Genomic DNA, 19,805 nt, shown 5'->3' on the forward strand with positions numbered 1-19,805 from the left:
CAGCCGGTCCTACCAGCAACAAAATGATCAGCAACAACATATTCTAGTAAATGAACCCGATAGTAGGTATCATCCAGGGCGTAACACGTCTGGAAGAAGTAATAGAACTGTTCAAATTGTAGAAATGCCACAACATCCTCGTGATGATAATAATAACACGTCAGATAGAATCTGACTAGATACTGTACAGGACGCATCTTCCAATAACACAAGCACTAGTTTTGACACGCAAAATGTTGTTCACGAGAATGTAATTACGTTTGACGACATCAGAGACACTCTTTTGCAGGAAAAACCAGTTGTTCAGAAAACTATTTCACATCCTGTTATCGAAATTAAAATTGGTTCATCGAAATTTTCGGCAGTAATCGATTCCGGATCACCTATGTCAGTAATAAATGAGGAAACTTTTAACGAGTGTAACAAAGAGAATACGTATCCCACATTACCATTAGGCAAAACAAAAGTGAAAGGAGCAGTATCGAGTAAAGGAGTGGACGTAAAATTACAGACGCATTTATCATTTTGTATTGGAGGTCATACTTTTCACTCAAATTTTTGGATTGTTCCCTTATTGACAACAGACGTAATTTTAGGTACTAATTTTCTCGTACAACACGACGCAGTGGTTGATTTTCAAAATTCTTATTTAATGTTGAAGGACGAAAATGTACAATTAGCTTTAGAATTTCAGCACTCATTATCATCAGAAGAGGAAACAATTAATTGTACAGAGGTCATTTCAGTATTGCGTAACATAGACTGTAATCCCACATTGTTCACGGATACGTACGTACACAACTATAATACTCCAGACGAAGCTGACTACGACGTAATACAGATGATTTCCGATAAAGTTAAACAAAGCAGTGCAAATACAGACGACGAACGAACGCAATTACATAAAATTCTTTTACAACAAGCTCCAGTTTTCGACAACATTCCTGGTACTATGTCCGGATTTATGTATGAATTTCAAGTGAAACAGCACGATACATTTAAAGCAAAACATTATCCGATTCCATATATTCATAGAGAACAAGTTAAAAAAGAGTTGCAGGATATGCTCGATCAAGGAATTATAGAACCAGCAGTTAGTCCGTACATAAACCCGCTGCATATTGTTAAGAAAAAAGATGGCTCACTTCGCCTCGTACTTGATTCACGTCACATTAATGACATTATTATTAATGAAACCGATCGACCACAGACATTAGAAGAACTACTACAGAAATTTCACGGTACAGCTATTTATTCTACACTAGATTTAAAATCGGGATTTTGGCAAATTCAACTTCATCCGAATTGCAGAAAGTACACAGCATTTCTCTGTTTTGGTGATTGCTATCAGTTTTGCAAATTACCATTCGGCTTAACTATTTCCTCTGCAGCTTTTATTCGTGGTTTGAACACAATACTTCCGACAGAACTTAAAGACAGAATTACGACGTACGTAGACGACATTCTTATTGCAGAAGCTAACTGGTCTGAACATAATCTGATTTTAGAACGACTATTGCAAACTTTCCATGCACAAGGACTCACAGTTAACCTCAGTAAATCGCATTTTGGTAAAACTTCTATAAAATTTCTTGGACACGTAATTTCAGCAGAAGGCATTGCGCCTGATCCGGAAAAACTTCAAGCTCTACGTGACATTACTGTTCCTACGACGAAGAAACAATTACGCAGTTTTTTGGGCTTAATTAACTTTTTTCGCAAATTTATTCATCACTCTGCTTTAGACACGCCTAGATTATGCCAATTAACAGGTAAAAACACTATTTGGTCTTGGGATAAGCAAGCACACTCTGAATTCGTGAACCTGAAACATGCTTTGCTGAATGCTCCACTTTTGTCGCACCCAGATCTTACTAGAAATTTTTCCATTGCCACCGACAGTTCCAACACCGCTTTAGGCGTACATATTTTTCAGGAAATTGAAGAAGATGGTACAACAGTAATTAAAAACATCGCATTTGCAAGTCGCATTTTGTCACCTGCTGAACGAAATTATTCCGTTACTGAATTAGAAACATTGTGTGTTGTATGGGCTTTTACGAGATTTAGGCATTTTCTTTATGGAAGACACACGACCGTTTACACAGATCACAGAGCTATTCAATTCTTACTTTCGGCTAAATTCACTCACGACAGGTTAAGTAGATGGAAACTTTATTTGCAGGAATTTAATTTTACGATTGTTCACATTCCCGGCACACAAAATGTAATAGCAGACGCACTTTCACGTTCTCTCAGCAACAATCAGCAAGACGTAGCAACCAACTTTTGCAAAGCAAATTTCAGCGTCATGTACATTCAGCAAGTTGCATTTGAAAATTTTATTTCGTCGTCATTACAGGACATAGCACGAGAGCAAAGCAAAGACAATGTGTGGAAAGAAATTAAACACTTTTGGCAAGATAAGAATAATGTTACGATTAGGAACCACTACACTGTACGCAATGACATTCTGTTTCGCCGCTCTCATCCAGATAGCAACAATTGGTTATTATGCATTCCTGACGAACTGGTTAACAAATTAATCTGGTACACTCATTTAAGTTACGCACATTACGGAGCCAGAAAATGTTTTCTTATACTGAGACAGAACTGTTATTTTGCCAATATGGAAAAACGTATACGACGAGTTTTAGCGTCATGTAAAATTTGCCAGAAAGCTAAGTCAGACACCACTTCACACATTCCTCCATTATATCCCATTATACCTGTTAAATTAAGACATATGGCCGCAGTAGACATTTTTGGTCCAATTCCGAGAACTAACAGAGGTTTTTGCTACATCTTTGTCGCTGTTGAACTCACTTCAAAATTTGTTACTTTCACTCCGTTACGTAAAGCTACTGCCAAAACTGTTTCGAAAGCATTTGTAAAGCATTTCTTATTTCATGTAGGACATGTGATGAAAGTAATTTGTGACAATGGATCACAATTTCGTTCTACTATATGGACACGCATGTTACGAGCTAGAAACATTTCTCCGATTTATATATCCAAGTACCACGCTTCTTCGAACCCTTGTGAACGATTAATGAAAGAAATTGGTAAACTGTGTAGAATATACTGCCACAAAAGACATGTTAATTGGGACACACACATACACTCATTTCAAGATGTAATTAATTCCATTCCAAATGAATCCACTATGCTACCTCCGTCTGTCATACTGAAAAACGTTGAACCACCAAACAAAATCAAAGAATTAGTAACATTTCCTACATCTCGTCGATTACGACACCACGAAATAATTGACATTGCGCTGAACAACATCAAACGTGCCGCAGAGCGCCGGAGAAGACAGCAAAAACAGGTTTGTAGACGCCGAGACTTTCACGTTGGACAGAAGATATTAATACGTACACACTATTTATCCAGCAAATTAAAAGGTAAGTGCAGTAAATTTGAACTTCTATATGCAGGTCCATATCGGATTCGCAGCATTCCTCATCCCAATGTTGTACACGTCGAAACTTTGAAAACCAGGAAAAGTAAGGGGAACCATCATGTGTCAAACATTAAACCCTTTATCGAATGAAACCACTTTACGATGTAACATGCTATGAGGCCGTTTACACATTTTATGACCACTTATGCAATTATATTCACATGACTAATTACTGATGATTATCGTATTTTTTCTTGGCAAGTGCCCGGCAAGGTAAGGTTAGCAGGTCGCTTTTCTTGTCGTTACACATCAGACCGTGCATATTTTTTCAGATGAACTTACACATTTTATGACCACTTATGCAATTATATTGACATTACTAATTACTGATGATTATCGTATTTTTTCTTGGCAAGTGCCCGGCAAGGTAAGGTTAGCAGGTCGCTCTTCTTGTCGTTACACATCAGACCGTGCATATTTTCCAGATGAACTTACACATTTTGTGACCACTTATGCAATTACATTTATGTGACTACCTATTGATGATTATCGTATTTTTTCTTGGCAAGTGCCCGGCAAGGTAAGGTTAGCAGGTCGCTCTTCTTGTCGTTACACACTAGACCGTGCATTTTTTTCAGATGAACTTACGCATTTTATGAATAATTATGCAATTCTCTATAATGACGCATTAATTTTATCAAATTCTCTCTCCATTGAAGTTTTCAATTAACAAGCTGAACACAACGAATGTCACATTTTGTCTTTCTTATGTATGTACGATGTTTTCATGTTTTGTTTATATGCATTGTGAACTAGTTAAGGTACAACACACACCATTTGACTTTGACATTTTGCCTTGTGATATCTCAACATCGTGACTGTTTTACATTTTCCTTTTTTGCTGCTGCATTATGATATTCTCTGTACACTTTTTGCCTTTAAACACTGTCTATGCTTTGAGATATTACGTTTTCTGTCATGTTATGCTGTATGCTTAATTGAGTCACCATTAACCAGTCACTATTTAATGGGTATATGATTTAAATGCAAGACATTAATCTTTGTTCATCAATTTCAGAAAGAAATGATGCGTTAAGGAAATAAATTAAACAGAAATGGGAATTTTACCTACGGAATAAACGAAAGAAGATGCAATAAACTAATGAGGACGAGTAAATGGATCAGAATTAACAAGCATTAACAAGAATATACTATACACATCGCAGAATAGCAGTCTTAACTAATTTTTTTTTTCAGAATACAAAGCGATTGATGCAAGCTGTCAGACAGAACTACACATTTTAGTTTTAAGTGATGAAATATGCTAGAGATAAGGAATAGTTGTGTAATGAATAATGAAGTGATTTTTTGCAGATGATAATGAATGCTGATGATGAATAATGATGAAGAATATAATAATATGAATAATGAAGTTTTTGTTTACAGGTGATGATAATGATGGAGTTATGATGATATGAATAATGAAGTTTTTCTTTACAGATGAGGATTATGTTGAAGTTATGTATTTATGCTATGTAGTTATTTAAGTATTTGTTGCAGTTTACTTTGACAGCAGGTGTTATATTGCGTAGTAGGATGACTGAAGATTTTGGAAAGGATAGCTATGGAACACATTTTTTATACACATTTCACTACCTGTTAATTCGAAGTCACTACTTTTCAGCATAGTCTGCGTTTCTTCTTTCAGCTCAATAATCCATTTTGTATTTTTCTTTCAGGAGAAGCTTTTTATGATACTTACTAAACTTGTTACCTATTATACCTGTTCTAGTACTTGCATTTTTTTACCCACTTGTGTCTATCATTTATAAATGTGATAACCTTGCTACAGCTGACTCATGACGAATGACGTTACACAATCTTTTCATTTATAGGAACAACCTAGAAGCAATTTTTTCTCTTATTTCTTCTTGCTTTCCCTTATAATTACCCAAAGCAATGCATTGCTAGCAGAAAAAACAAAATGTATTAACAGTCCCAGATAATGTCACTAGTTTATGATAATTCTGAATAACACTGATCAGCTCTGAATAGTATGTCACTTGAATAATGACTTCTTAATGATACCAAAACATAATTGCCACTATCTATTGTAAAGAGAGTACTTATTATGCCCATGCTTATTAATGCTACTAATGTTTTGTACTATTCAATACTTGCTGGCCACTGAGTGCCCATAATTAATGTAACTTATTATGCCCATGCTTATTAATGCTACTTGCTGGCCACTGAGTGCCCATAATTAATGTAATTACTTATTATGCCCACGATTATTAAGGCTATGACTGTAATTAACTGATTTCTAATAATGATTTCTTAATGATATGAAGAATACTGAATGATGAATAATGTTTTATACTATTCAATACTTGCTGGCCACTGAGTGCCCATAATTAATGTAATTACTTATTATGCCCACGATTATTAAGGCTATGACTGTAATTAACTGATTTCCAATAATGATTTCTTAATGATATGAAGAATACTGAATGATGAATAATGTTTTATACTATTCAATACTTGCTGGCCACTGAGTGCCCATAATTAATGTAATTACTTATAATGCCCATGCTTATTAATGCTATGATTGTAATTAAAATTTTTCTAATGATGATTTCTTAATGATATGAATAATACTGAATGATGACCAATGTTTTATACTATTCAATACTTGCTGGCCACTGAGTGCCTATGATTAAGACTTTTTATGAACATGTTCTGTAATATTAAAATACATGGTACAGAAATGTTCAATGACTAGAGTATGGATACCGCAAACTACTTATGTAATCACTAATCAAGACTTGTGTGTTAGTTAATGTCCTTCACCTTCTGAGCTAACTACCCTGAATTACTGTAATATCGATTTGTCCTATACATCCTCATAATCATGGAGCACTATATTTGGTTTTTGCACTAATTCTACGTTGGTGTGCCGCTTCTTAAAAGCGTGGTGTTGACACGACATGCTGTCCACCACTGTAAGCGATGAAACTACTTATGTAATCACTAATCAAGACTTTGTTATGGAGCACTGTGTGCCGCCTCTTAAGAACGTGGTGTTGACACGACATGCTGTCCACCACCGTAAGCGATGAAGACGTTATTATGGTCCCACTGTTTGGTGTACCTGGTATACTGCCAAATGATAGCATGGAATATTACTACGACGTTTCAGTGTCTTGATACGCTGATAAATACTTCTGGGAACGGACATGCAGATTGTATCACTTAGTATTGTGATTCTGTGGAAAGATATGGACTTTCAGTGCAGCTGTGTGCAAACTAAGGTGCTACAACCATGATGCAATCCTTTCATTTCCTATCCTAATAGTGAAAATCATTTTTAACTAACACCATTTATGTTCATGGCCTATACATTTTTTCTCGATTTCTTGAATTCCAGTGCGAGTACACTTATGTCACCTGTCGACATGATTTTTTTGCTATTATGTTTATTTACTGTGAAAATACTAAAGACATTTTTGATTTGTTCTGAAGTGCAGTATGTGTGCACTCTTGTCATTTATATTGTATATACTTTTTGTGATTTGATGAATTTTTGTACACTTGCGTTTATTTCTTATGAAAATGTTCAAAAATTTGCAGTGCATGTGCACTTATGTGAATATGTTTTCAACTGAACTCCAGTGCCTGTGCACTCTTCTCATTTTCAACATGATTTGTGTTTTTCTGTACAATTGTATGATTTATGTCATTTGTTACTCATTGTATATATATTTCGTCTTTGCACTTTGTTATCTGTCAAATAATTTGTATATACATTTTTCGGATTTGCTGATATGCTCAGTACTTATATTTTCTCTTGTCTGTAATGTTTTGTAATCAGTGCATGCGCACAACATTTAATTCATGTATTACACCCAAATAATTTGTAAATGTTAATTAATTAAATGAAAAATTTGTTACGATGGCAAGTCCAAATGACTCACCATCGCTGCCAAATTTTTTGCCCCCCAGTGGAGGGTTATGAAACACGTATGTTGTGCGGCAGCGATGCTGAGGCATTGTAGAATCTCTGACCAGAGCAGTTGCGCTCGAAGCGCAGTGCAGTACAGTAGTCGGTCGCGAGCAGTTGCGAATAGTAGTCGGTTGCTAGCAGTAGCGGAGAGCAGTCGGCGGGCGTCGGCATCGCAATGGTCAAGATTCAGGACAAGGTATAATTTTATTAAATAAATGTTTATGCAGCTTTGCACTTATCAGATAATGTAAGGTCCACTCATTGTAATTTAACTTTCAAAAATCGCCCCCAATAATAATTTGGATTTAAAAACAAATTTACAAACAATCATTCAAATTCCCTCCATTTCCCTTTAACAAAATTTTTTTTTAAAAAAAAAAAAAAAAAAAAAAAAAGGCAATTGCAATGTTTTTCCTCCAAGCCGCAGCCAACAATAAGAGCAGAATTTTGACATGCAGTTTTAATAAGGTAAGAAATTTATTCTGAATTCGCACAGGGCAAAGACCGACATTTCGGTTAAATTGATTTTTGAGTATCACTGTAGTTTCATTGTCATGGGATTCTCGTTCATTATTTTATGGGAACTTGCACTTGAGTCAGATAGCGAGCTTTTATTTAATTGTCTTTGTCATTAATATTTTGCGGGACGCTACACTTGGCTCCATTTCTAATAAGTATTGTCGTTAATATTTTTGTGGGAAGGTCACACTTAGCTGTGGCTTCATTTCTAATAAATAATTATAGTCTTTCGAAATTTTGTGGGGAGGTTACAATATATATATATATATATATATATATATATATATATATATATATGGTATCTGTTATTTCCGACGTGTCCGATTTCCCGAAGATTCTTCTCCGTGTAAATTCATCCAAATATATATATAGTTAAGGCTCACCTGCCATTTGACCTTCTTCTGTGCGGACGCACAAACAGTGCCCAAACTCTTACGGCAATCGGCAGTAACGGCGCGAGTAATGAGTATAATTGGGTAGGGGCACTATGAATATAGCGCCGGACAATAATTTGCGAATGTGGGTCTCACGGGAGGCGTGCCAGAGGTAAGTCCTTGCAGTCGCACAATGCTCTGTGTCGTCGGTGGCTCAGATGGACGCCGGCACGGTAACTCAGCGTGTGCGGTCAGAGGGTTAGCTGCCCTCTGTAACAAAAAAAAATTGAGTTAATGGATCAACGACGAACTGAAACGGGTGTAAAAAAAAAGATGGATAGAGCGTGCTACATAAGCAGGAGATCCCGTTTTCGAGTCCCGGTTGGGGCACACATTTTCAACTGTCCCCGTTGACTTATAGAAGATATCAACTCCTGTATACAGCTAGGGTATTTATTTCATTGTAATTTCATTCTAACGAGTTGCAATTTTTTTCGGAAATGTCCGAAAGAACAGATACCCTCTTCATATATAAATAATTCTTGTACCACCTCCTAAACGAAGTTTTTCAGAACTAATCTTTTTCCTTTGCCGACATTTGGTGTGTTGTTTTGATATTATAAATAAGTTGTGGACTGATATTTAAGTCTTGTTGCTGGAATTATGTCAGTAGTATTGAATTAACTTAACGCTGAGCCACAGAGATTCTTTTACGGGAACGTATTTTAAATGTAATCTGTCTGATTTACTTGTTGGTGATTTTAAACTAATCAGTCCGGGAGTTTAACTTAAAAATCAGATGCTCTCAGCTCACTAGCGTGTGCCATACGTAAAATTGTTGGTGCGAAATCAATTGTACATTATATTTTGCTGAGTGTGAGTTTGGCAGCTTATTTCTCCCGGATCCCGGCATCCTTGCCATTTCAAAAGTGATCTCATATGACACTATGAAGTTACAGTAACGGAAGTATGTTAGGTTCTTTGACTTTTATACCACCTATGACAACATAACATTGTCAACATTTGCTAATAAAGTTTAGTTTAGGCTCTTCAGCATTTCTTGCTTTGTATCTACCTTGGTTACGATAATGTGTTCCGTATGCTGTTCAGCGTTTACCCGCGTTCCTGTTTCCTTATTCGTTATTAGTCTTATTAATGTGCTGCCCTTATTTGACATCTGACTGATAATCTTGTACTCAGCTGGCAGAAATCCTGTTCTTCCTGTAACCGATCTTCAGGAATTCCCACTGTATCCATCTTCAACCTATTCGTTCCTCCCTTGAGATTCTTTTACCTACGTATCGCGTTAAAGAATGCAGCCTTCCACCCTTAGGTTCATAGAGCGTTTGCTTCTTTTTCATTCCTGTCCATAGACTGGAATATATTATTCAAGGGGATGCAGTCATTATTGCAACATACAGGTTAGATGTACGGCATAGGGAGATACAACAACTGTAACTTATCCTTGTTTTCATCCGTCCGCAGTTCCAACATGGAATGATCACATTGACTAGCGGTACAAGGCCAGATCAGTCTTCCAGATGGCTGCATATTATTGATGAAAAGCTTACTGGAATCCCAGGAACTGCAGGTTAATCTGTCCTCTCCACAGACACGCCGTTATGACTGCACCCTCGGTACGTCCATCGGTACCTTTGAGGCACGTTAGCCACCCCTACCACAACAGTTTCATGGTTCGTAGTTCATAACATTACTACGATATGTCATTCTAATAACTTTCATAAAATTGTTAAACATTGTGAGACATTTTGCAAATGGGAGCTGAAGTCCTGGTAGGGGTGTGCGAGCATAATAACAGTAACTATGAAAGTGAATTTAAAAATGCTGGTAAGTCGCATAAATAATGCTGATCGAGATGGTATTTAATCCTTTACTGTGCTGGTGACGTCTTTCGGACGTAGTCCGTCATCAGATGACCTGGTGACAAATAATAAAGACAAGTACAAATAATAATATCACACGATACAGCGTAATCAAAAAATGAGGTATATAAACCTCAAATGAAATTATTTGTATATATTGTAAGAAAAATTTTTGATAGAGAAGAAAAGAATGAAGTAGTTAATAAGGAGGTGGAAAAGTATATTTCGTTCTCATACTATGGATCTATGTCAGATAGAAGAGCATATGTCTTTCGCAAATATAATATTATAGGAGGATTTCAAACGAATAATAAACCGGGTAAAATGCTGCGACATGGGAGAACCACTATCGAGTAAATTCTGTTGGGCAGGTGTATGTATATAAGATTTTCTGCGGTTTATGTGAGAAACATTACATCTGGAAGGGAGTTTCAAATTAAATTTCGTGAACATGGATACGCAAGCAACGGAAGTGCGTTGGGATTTCATGTAAAGGAGAACTAATACCAGCTTAAAAATATTGAAGATGACATGTCCATTTTGCATTTTGATACTAAAGGTACAGTACTGGACGTTTCAGAAGATATTGAAATATGTGTGAGTAATGAGGTAGACGCAGAACTTGTAATAAATGGACAAATCTCAAGCAGTCGTAGGCGATTCTTTGATTTTTTAATGATTTACTTGTGGAGAGGAAAAAAAAAATGAAATTAGAATTATATGAATAGCGTCAGCTGCTCCTCGGCAGTTGATATATATCAACGGGAACAGGTGAAAATGTGTGCCCCGACCGGGACTCGAACCTGGGATCTCCTGCTTACATGGTAGACGCTCGATCCATCTTTTTTTTTTTTTTCGTTGTTGATCGCTGGGTTTGGTCATTGCGGACGTCTCATGACATCCGTTAAAGTACGCTTGTTGATCCTTTCACTCAGTCTTTTTTATTACAGAGGCCAACGAGCTCTCTGACCGAACACGCTGAGCTACCGTGCTGGCGACTGTGGGGACTATCTCGCGCACGCCTCCCGCGAACTCACATTCTCACCTTGTATGTCCACACACTACATTCGTAGTGTCCCACCCCAACTCATTACTCGTGGGAGACATTCTTACCAAGTCGCGTAAGAGTTCGGGGAATATGTGTGCATCCGCACAAAAGAAGGTCATGGCCGGTATTGCAGAACTATATACGTATATGGATGTATCCATATACATATAAAAACAATGAGTCCGGCATCTTTCGAGTAATTTTTTCTATGTCTTATGGAATTTTAATGATTACATGTAATTTTATTTGTGAACTGTCTTTCATAGATTTTACTGTAAAGGTAAAGATGGCATGGAAAAGTACGTTTGTCCTACGAAATCTGTACTGTTGTGTTGTATTTTATTGCTGTCTTTACTACATAGCTATGCTGGTAAAAATGAAGCACTTTTAATCGACTTTGTCTCACTTGAAATTAATTATTTTAATTAACTTTACATCGGATGTGATGCTCTCTACTGCAAATCAGATAATGTGGATCTATGTGATGTGGTTGTCGATGGAATGTATTTTACTGTTACACTGTATTTCACATGTGACCTTCGTGCGTACTGATGCTGACTGAACTTTTATTATTTCCTATTAATATTTCTATTTTACAAATCAGAAGTGCTGTCCTCTGGTGAAACGGGTTTACGTTACGGCTCCGTTAGCGGTACCTCGACACTGTAACCATGCTGTTACTGGTTAGGTCTACTCTTTGCACGCGAGAACACATGTTGTGCCTGACCTGTGTAGGAATATTATTCAGAACCCGTGTCATTGCTTGTAGTGATCTTAAATGGTATGTGTTTATTTTCTTCGAAATTCTGTACAATTAATTTCATTTTAGGTTTATATAATCTCATTTCTTTGATTAGTTCTATTGTGTGATATCATTATCGGCACTTGTCTTTATTATTTGAGTATACTAATATCAACCCCGGACTTCTGCCTCCCGGTCGAAATTTAGGTATCAGTGGAGTCCGATAGGGGATTTTCCGCTCTTTTCCTTGGTTAAGTCCATTTGTTTTAGGAATTGACCTAAGTATGATAAATTACACATTGAAGTTCAATGTTCACAGACTGGTACCAAATTTGGACATTTTCTGAATAAACTAATGTTAACCACTAGTAACTCCAGATATGATCAAACGACTAAAATCAGACGTGGCGACTGCCCGTGCAGGATAATAAACGTACTAACCCGTACTTCAGCTTTTGAAGCATTTTTACAGTATTACCACCAATAATTAACATTTAAGTGAGTGAAATGAATCACACTAGCAACAGAAGAAAAATCCAGGAAGAGAATTCGGCAACCAGAAAAATGGAAAAGAAACACTGAAAAGAGGCGAAGGTAAGGATTACTTGTAACCTACACTGCTCCATTTTTGCGTGTATTGCACGTAACTATCAACTGTCTGATATAATTTTGATGTCAGAAATAATGTAAGAGTATGTAGGGAGAAACATGATAAGAGTTTTAATTTACCTTATGCTAGGAATTTCCAAGATACAGGGCCATGAAAAATAATGATATAGGCCAATTTAATGACTGAGAGACGGGAAAATTTTTAATCGTTACTAATTGTCTCGTCTATTCTGGTGATAAAAATCTGAGCATTGGGTTGGATTGTTGGGTAAATGGCCATAGTGGAAGGAGTGAGAGATTCGCTGTTTAAAATAACCACTAAAATAAAGGAAAAATAAATATTAAAATGCAACAATTGAACCAACAAAGAAAACGTGTTTCAAAACTCAGTGACGTTAATATAATCTTATAATTAGTATGTTAATGGAGAAACGTAGATGTTTACTGCTATTTTTATATGGTTCTGTCTTCTTTTTTGTATAATTACTTTAATTTTAAAATAAGTCTACTGTCCTTATATGACAATATACAGTATAGATAGTGGTTTCATTGTTTCGTGTGTCCATGTAATCTGGTAAAGGCCTCCAACAGTACCTACATGAAACGACAAAGTTGGTTATCAGTGTTCATTGCTAACGATGTCTGACATGAAAGACTTCAATGACGCATTTTACTCCGTCCTTGAAAAGAGTAGGCAAGATGAATTCATTCTCAGACATTGTTGTGCTGAAACACCCAATCAAAGAGGAAGATGAACCAAGGTCTTAAAGGAAAATACTTCAGTTTCAAATACCGTACTGTCAGCCAATCAGCAAGTCTGTCGTGAAACGTTCCTCAAGGTGTTGACACCAATAAGATAGAACAGGATGACAGCAGTGTTAAAAAACTGCAATGTCCCAGTAGAAAACCGAGGCGGAAATCACAAGGAGATCAAATTTGGCCCACTTAGAGAAGCAGTGAAGACCTTCATTTGCAGTCTAAACGCCTGTGAATCGCAAAATTCAAGAGAAAAAAACATTTCGTGTTTATCTGCCAACATATCTCAGCATCAGTAAACTATGGAGAATGTTCAGTGTAGAAAGAGAGAGTCACTCAAGCTTTTTTCAGAAAATTTTTCTTCACACAGTTTAACGTAGAATTTTCTTACCCAACTGTAGATTAGTGTAGCAAATGAATTGAACTGGAAATAGACTCTCAACGGAACAATATGAGACTTTGAAGTCAGGACTAAAATTAAAATTGGACCCACACAAGAAACAAGCACAAAACCTTTTTAACAACACTTGCGTATAAAGCCAACAGTATGTTTCCTCTTGAGCCTCGGCTATCAACAGGACCTTGTTCTCCTTAAGGTAATAGATCAAACTGCCTACTACTCCAGACCGTTTTATTGTTACAACCTTTCATTTTTTCAAGGATTCTTAAGTGATTGTCTAAACTCTGCTAATGTATCAATACAGTGTTTGACAGAAGATGAAGGCATGAACTCCTCGAATGAGGTGGATTCCATCGTATTCATTGAGTTGAAAGCTGTTGATCTCTCAGGCTATAACACCATCTGCCTGGTGGCTGATAGATGTGCTGAGTTCCTGGCTAACTGTGCACCAGCAAACATAATAAAGATTTAAGCAGTCTTCCCAGTTACTGGTGACTCTTTTCTGCCTTTAGATAGAATGTTCACCCTAATAGAAAGCGATCTACGAAAAAAATATCATTATTAATAAAGCTGAGTATCAAAACGTTTTGACTAGAAGAGATTTGGTATCTCAAGATTGGAAAGAACAAGCCAAGCGGCATATGAAGTCAGCATGTCAGCTCCTATTCAAATCATCAGCACGCAAGCGCGTATTTTTTCGGAAAACAAGTCAAAGGAGAACTTGCTTACAGCGTAGATATGGGAGAAGAGAGACTAATTTCTAAAGTCAACAGCAAACAGGAAGAGATAAACTGTCAGAACATTCCCAATGGTATACCAATCAACACAGAAACACTTAGAGATGTTGAAAGGTTGCTAGTCAAACAGTTTGGAGAGAAATGGAAGCATCTTCCCACTCTTGAGTGGTACAGAAACGTACTTCAGAGAACAACTCGTAACTCAGATTTGTCTGATCATCGATGTGAATTTGAAACACAGTAAAATGATTGTGGCAATTATCTTATTTTAATGTCTGTTTGAGATGATATTCACGCCTATTTGCTTTTAGATTTTCAAATATAAGCTAAAATTTTAAGTTTCTGTGACAATCTTCTCATACAAACAAGTGAGCAAAACATGTTAAACATCTTAAACATTTATCTTATTTTGTGCTTACCAGTCAAGTTACTGTACTTTTCACTTTTTTAAAAAAATCAATGTAGTAGAGTTGAAAACCTAATTTCTTTCACTTTATGTCCTAATTCGTACGATTTCCCTGCTGATACATTTGTAAAAAATTCACAGCATAATGAAGTGAATCCCTGTGCATAAAAAACGGACACGTGCAAGCTAGTTCACATCAGAAGTGGACGTCTATACATTTTGGTTTCGAAGACGGACATGTATATTCAAAGACAATTTTAACCGGTTTATCTAATTAAATTGATATTGGGCACTTTGCAGAAAAACTTCTGAAGCATAAAGTTAATGATGCCTAAAGCAGCATGGAAATATGTTAACTTCGTGGTGAAAAAAATGACGTTTATCTCAATTTATTGCAAACTGCAGATGTTCTACGTCTATATCTACATGGTTACTCTGCAATTCACACTTAAGTGCCTGGCAGAGGGTTTATCGAACCATTTTCATACTACTTATCTGTCATTCCACTCTCGAATGACGCGTGGGAAAAAGGAACACCTAAATCTTTCCGTTCGAGCTCTGATTTCTCTTATTTTATTATGATGATCATTTCTTCCTACGTAGGTGGGTGTCAACAAAATATTTAAGCATTCGGAAGAGAAAGTTGGTGATTGAAATTTCGTAAATGGATTTCGCCGAAAAAAACACCGCCTTTGTTTCAGTGACTGCCACCCCAACTCGCGTATCATAACAGTGACAGTCTCACCCCTATTGCGCGATAACACGAAACGAGCTGCCTTTCTTTGCACTTTTTCGATGTCATCCGTCAATCCTACCTGGTAAGGACCCGGTACTGCGCAGCATTCTTCCAGCAGAGGACGGACAAGTGTAATGCAGGCTGTGTCTTTAGTGGGTTTGTCGCATCTTCTTTCGGCCAACAAGGCGCAGTCTTTGTTTCGCCTTCCCCACAATATTATCTATGTGGTCTTTCCAGTTTAAGTTGCTCGTGATTGTAATTCCCAGCTATTTAGAGAAATTGACACTACCTTGCGGAAAGCCAGATATCACTTCCGTTCTACTCGATGATTTACCGTCTATCACTACGAACTGTGACCTCTCTGAGAGGAACGAATCCAGTCACGCAATTTGATTAATAGTCGCTTCTGAGGAACGGTATCAAAAGGCTTCTGGAAATCTAGGAATATAGAATCGATCTGAGATCCCCTGTCGAAGGCACTCATTACTTCATGGGAATAAAGCTGTGTTGCACAAAAACGATGTTTTCTGAATCCGTGTTGGTTATGTATCAATAAGTCATTTTCTTCAAGGTGATTCATAATGTTCGAGTACAGTATATGCTCAAACATCCTACTGCAAATTGAGGTCAATGATATGGGTCTGTAATTCAGTGGGTTACTCCTATTTCCTTTCTTGAATTTTGGTGTGACCTATGCTACTTTCCAGTCTTTAGGAACAGACCTTGCGTCAAGTGAGTGGTTGTATATGGTTGTTAAGAAAGGAGCTATTGTGTCTACATACTCTGAAAGGAACCTGATTGTTATACCATGTGGACCGGAAGACTAGCCTTTCTTAAGTGATTTGAGTTGTTTCGCAACACCTAAGATATCTACTTTTATGTCACTCATGCTAACAGCTGTTCTGGTTTCGAAACCTGGAATATTCACTTCGTCTTCTTTCGTGAAGGAATTAACGAAAACTGTGTTTAGTAACTCCACTTTATTGGCAACATCATCGGTAACATTCCCATCGCTATCGCGCAGTTCACCGTTGATAATGAACTATTCAGTTGTCGCCAGGTCATCTGATCATGCGTCATGCCCGAAACGCGTCGTAAGCATAATAAAGGCTTTAATACCATCAGGATCTGTATTACTTATGCAACTTACCACCATTTTTAAATTCGCTTTCATAGTTGTGTGACATGTTTATCCGTCTACAGCTAGGCACTCGACGAATTGGTTAACTGAGCCATCGAAGCTGGTCTAGTTGGATAAATTCGCGTCGAATCTATTGCCATACACAGTGACGTGTTATGTAATGACAGTGGAGGGATATACCAAGTGTTTGAGTATTTAATGAATCGCGTCTGTCACAGTTCGCATATTGGGTACGTTTTATGTGCAGGGTGACGTGATTATTTAGTAATAGTTCTTTGTGTGTGGAAAGAGACATTAACAGACATTTTTTAAATTAAAAACTAAACAATCATAGAATAGTATCTTACGAAATATTTTAATGTGTAATGAAACGTTTTTGTCATTTCTCCAAAGAATCAGCGTGGAAAATAGAATTTCGATCGCTGTATTTATTATTTCATATTGGTCGGTTTCAGGCAGCGTCGTCCATCTTCAGATCATGCCTAGTTGTTAGAGAATAACAAATCTTAACGCAACTATCAGTTTAACTGTCGCATAATACATATAACAGTGAAACTGATAGTTCCGTTAGGACTGGCTAGACAGTAAATAGACATAACGCGTATGACAGTCAAATTGAAATTTCTAGTTAGGCTTGTTGCTCTCTAACTACGAGGAATGATGTGAAAATGGTTAGTACTGCCGGAAACCTGGCAGTTTGAAACAATAAAAACAAAAATCCAGCAACGGGAAATACAGATCGTGGATAATTCCTAGTTGGAAAATGTGTTAAGTTGTAATAGAGAAGATTCTTCGTTGTACATGTTATTTTCCTGGTGAAATGCATTCCAGGAAATGGAAAAAAGAACACATTGACACCGGTGTGTCAGACCCACCATACTTGCTCCGGACACTGCGAGACGGCTGTACAAGCAATGATCACACGCACGGCACAGCGGACACACCAGGAACCGCGGTGTTGGCCGTCGAATGGCGCTAGCTGCGCAGCATTTGTGCACCGCCGCCGTCAGTGTCAGCCAGTTTGCCGTGGCATACGGAGCCCCATCGCAGTCTTTAACACTGGTAGCATGCCGCGACAGCGTGGACGTGAACCGTATGTGCAGTTGACGGACTTTGAGCGAGGGAGTATAGTGGGCATGCGGGAGGCCGGGTGGACGTACCGCCGAATTGCTCAACACGTGGGGCGTGAGGTCTCCACAGTACATCGATGTTGTCGCCAGTGGTCGGCGGAAGGTGCACGTGCCCGTCGACCTGGGACCGGACCGCAGCGACGCACGGATGCACGCCAAGACCGTAGGATCCTACGCAGTGCCGTAGGGGACCGCACCGCCACTTCCCAGCAAATTAGGGACACTGTTGCTCCTGGGGTATCGCCGAGGACCATTCGCAACCGTCTCCATGAAGCTGGGCTACAGTCCCGCACACCGTTAGGCCGTCTTCCGCTCACGCCCCAACATCGTGCAGCCCGCCTCCAGTGGTGTCGCGACAGGCGTGAATGGAGGGACGAATGGAGACGTGTCGTCTTCAGCGATGAGAGTCGCTTCTGCCTTGGTGCCAATGATGGTGGTATGCGTGTTTGGCGCCGTGCAGGTGAGCGCCACAATCAGGACTGCATATGACCGAGGCACACAGGGCCAACACCCAGCATCATGGTGTGGGGAGCGATCTCCTACACTGGCCGTACACCACTGGTGATCGTCGAGGGGACACTGAATAGTGCACGGTACATCCAAACCGTCATCGAACCCATCGTTCTACCATTCCTAGACCGGCAAGGGAACTTGCTGTTCCAACAGGACAATGCACGTCCGCATGTATCCCGTGCCACCCAACGTGCTCTAGAAGGTGTAAGTCAACTACCCTGGCCAGCAAGATCTCCGGATCTGTCCCCCATTGAGCATGTTTGGGACTGGATGAAGCGTCGTCTCACGCGGTCTGCACGTCCAGCACGAACGCTGGTCCAACTGAGGTGCCAGGTGGAAATGGCATGGCAAGCCGTTCCACAGGACTACATCCAGCATCTCTACGATCGTCTCCATGGGAGAATAGCAGCCTGCATTGCTGCGAAAGTTGGATATACACTGTACTAGTGCCGACATTGTGCATGCTCTGTTGCCTGTGTCTATGTGCCTGTGGTTCTGTCAGTGTGATCATGTGATGTATCTGACCCCAGGAATGTGTCAATAAAGTTTCCCCTTCCTGGGACAATGAATTCACGGTGTTCTTATTTCAATTTCCAGGAGTGTATATTGAACTGCTTGAAAGAGTATCGATGCTTTAGGCTCTCAATACTTTCGAAACAAGGTCACGTGTTGTGTCGAATGGCACTGGATTTGGAGTTTATCCACTATGGTGACCGACTGGTACTAGATACGGAACACTGTACACACACAAATAAGTTTTGCATCACCTAGGTTCCTAGAGTTCCGGAACCTGTACAGAAAATTGGAATAGAGATCAACATAAACATCATCTCCTTCCTTTTTATTGCTCATGAAAACCACACATTTCATGCTGTACAACCATACAGCGAGACCTTGACAGGTCATTGTTCAGATTGCTGTGCACTCCAGTACCTCTAATAACCAGTAGCACGTCCTCTTGCATTGATGAATGCCTGTATCCTCATGGCATACTATCCACAAGTTCATCAAGGAACTGTTGGTCCAGATTTTCCCACTCCTCAACAGCGATTCGGCGTAGATCCCTCAGAGTAGTTGGTGGATCACGTCGTCCATAAACAGCCCTTTACAATCTACCCCAGGCATTTTCAATAGGGTTCATGTCTGGAGAATATGTTGGCCACACTAGTCGAGCGATGTCGTTATCCTGAAGGAAGTCATTCACAAGACGTGCACGATGGGAGCGCGAATTGTCGTCCATGAAGACGAATGCCTCGCCAATATGCTGCCGATATGGTTGCACTATCGGTCGGAGGATGGCATTCACGTATCGTACAGCCGTTACGGCGTCTTCCATGACCACCTGCGGCGTGTCGGGCCCACATAATGCCACCCCAAAACAGCAGGGAACCTCCACCTTGCT

This window comes from Schistocerca nitens, chromosome 5, assembly GCF_023898315.1.
Source record: "Schistocerca nitens isolate TAMUIC-IGC-003100 chromosome 5, iqSchNite1.1, whole genome shotgun sequence".
NCBI classification, from domain to species: domain Eukaryota; kingdom Metazoa; phylum Arthropoda; class Insecta; order Orthoptera; family Acrididae; genus Schistocerca; species Schistocerca nitens.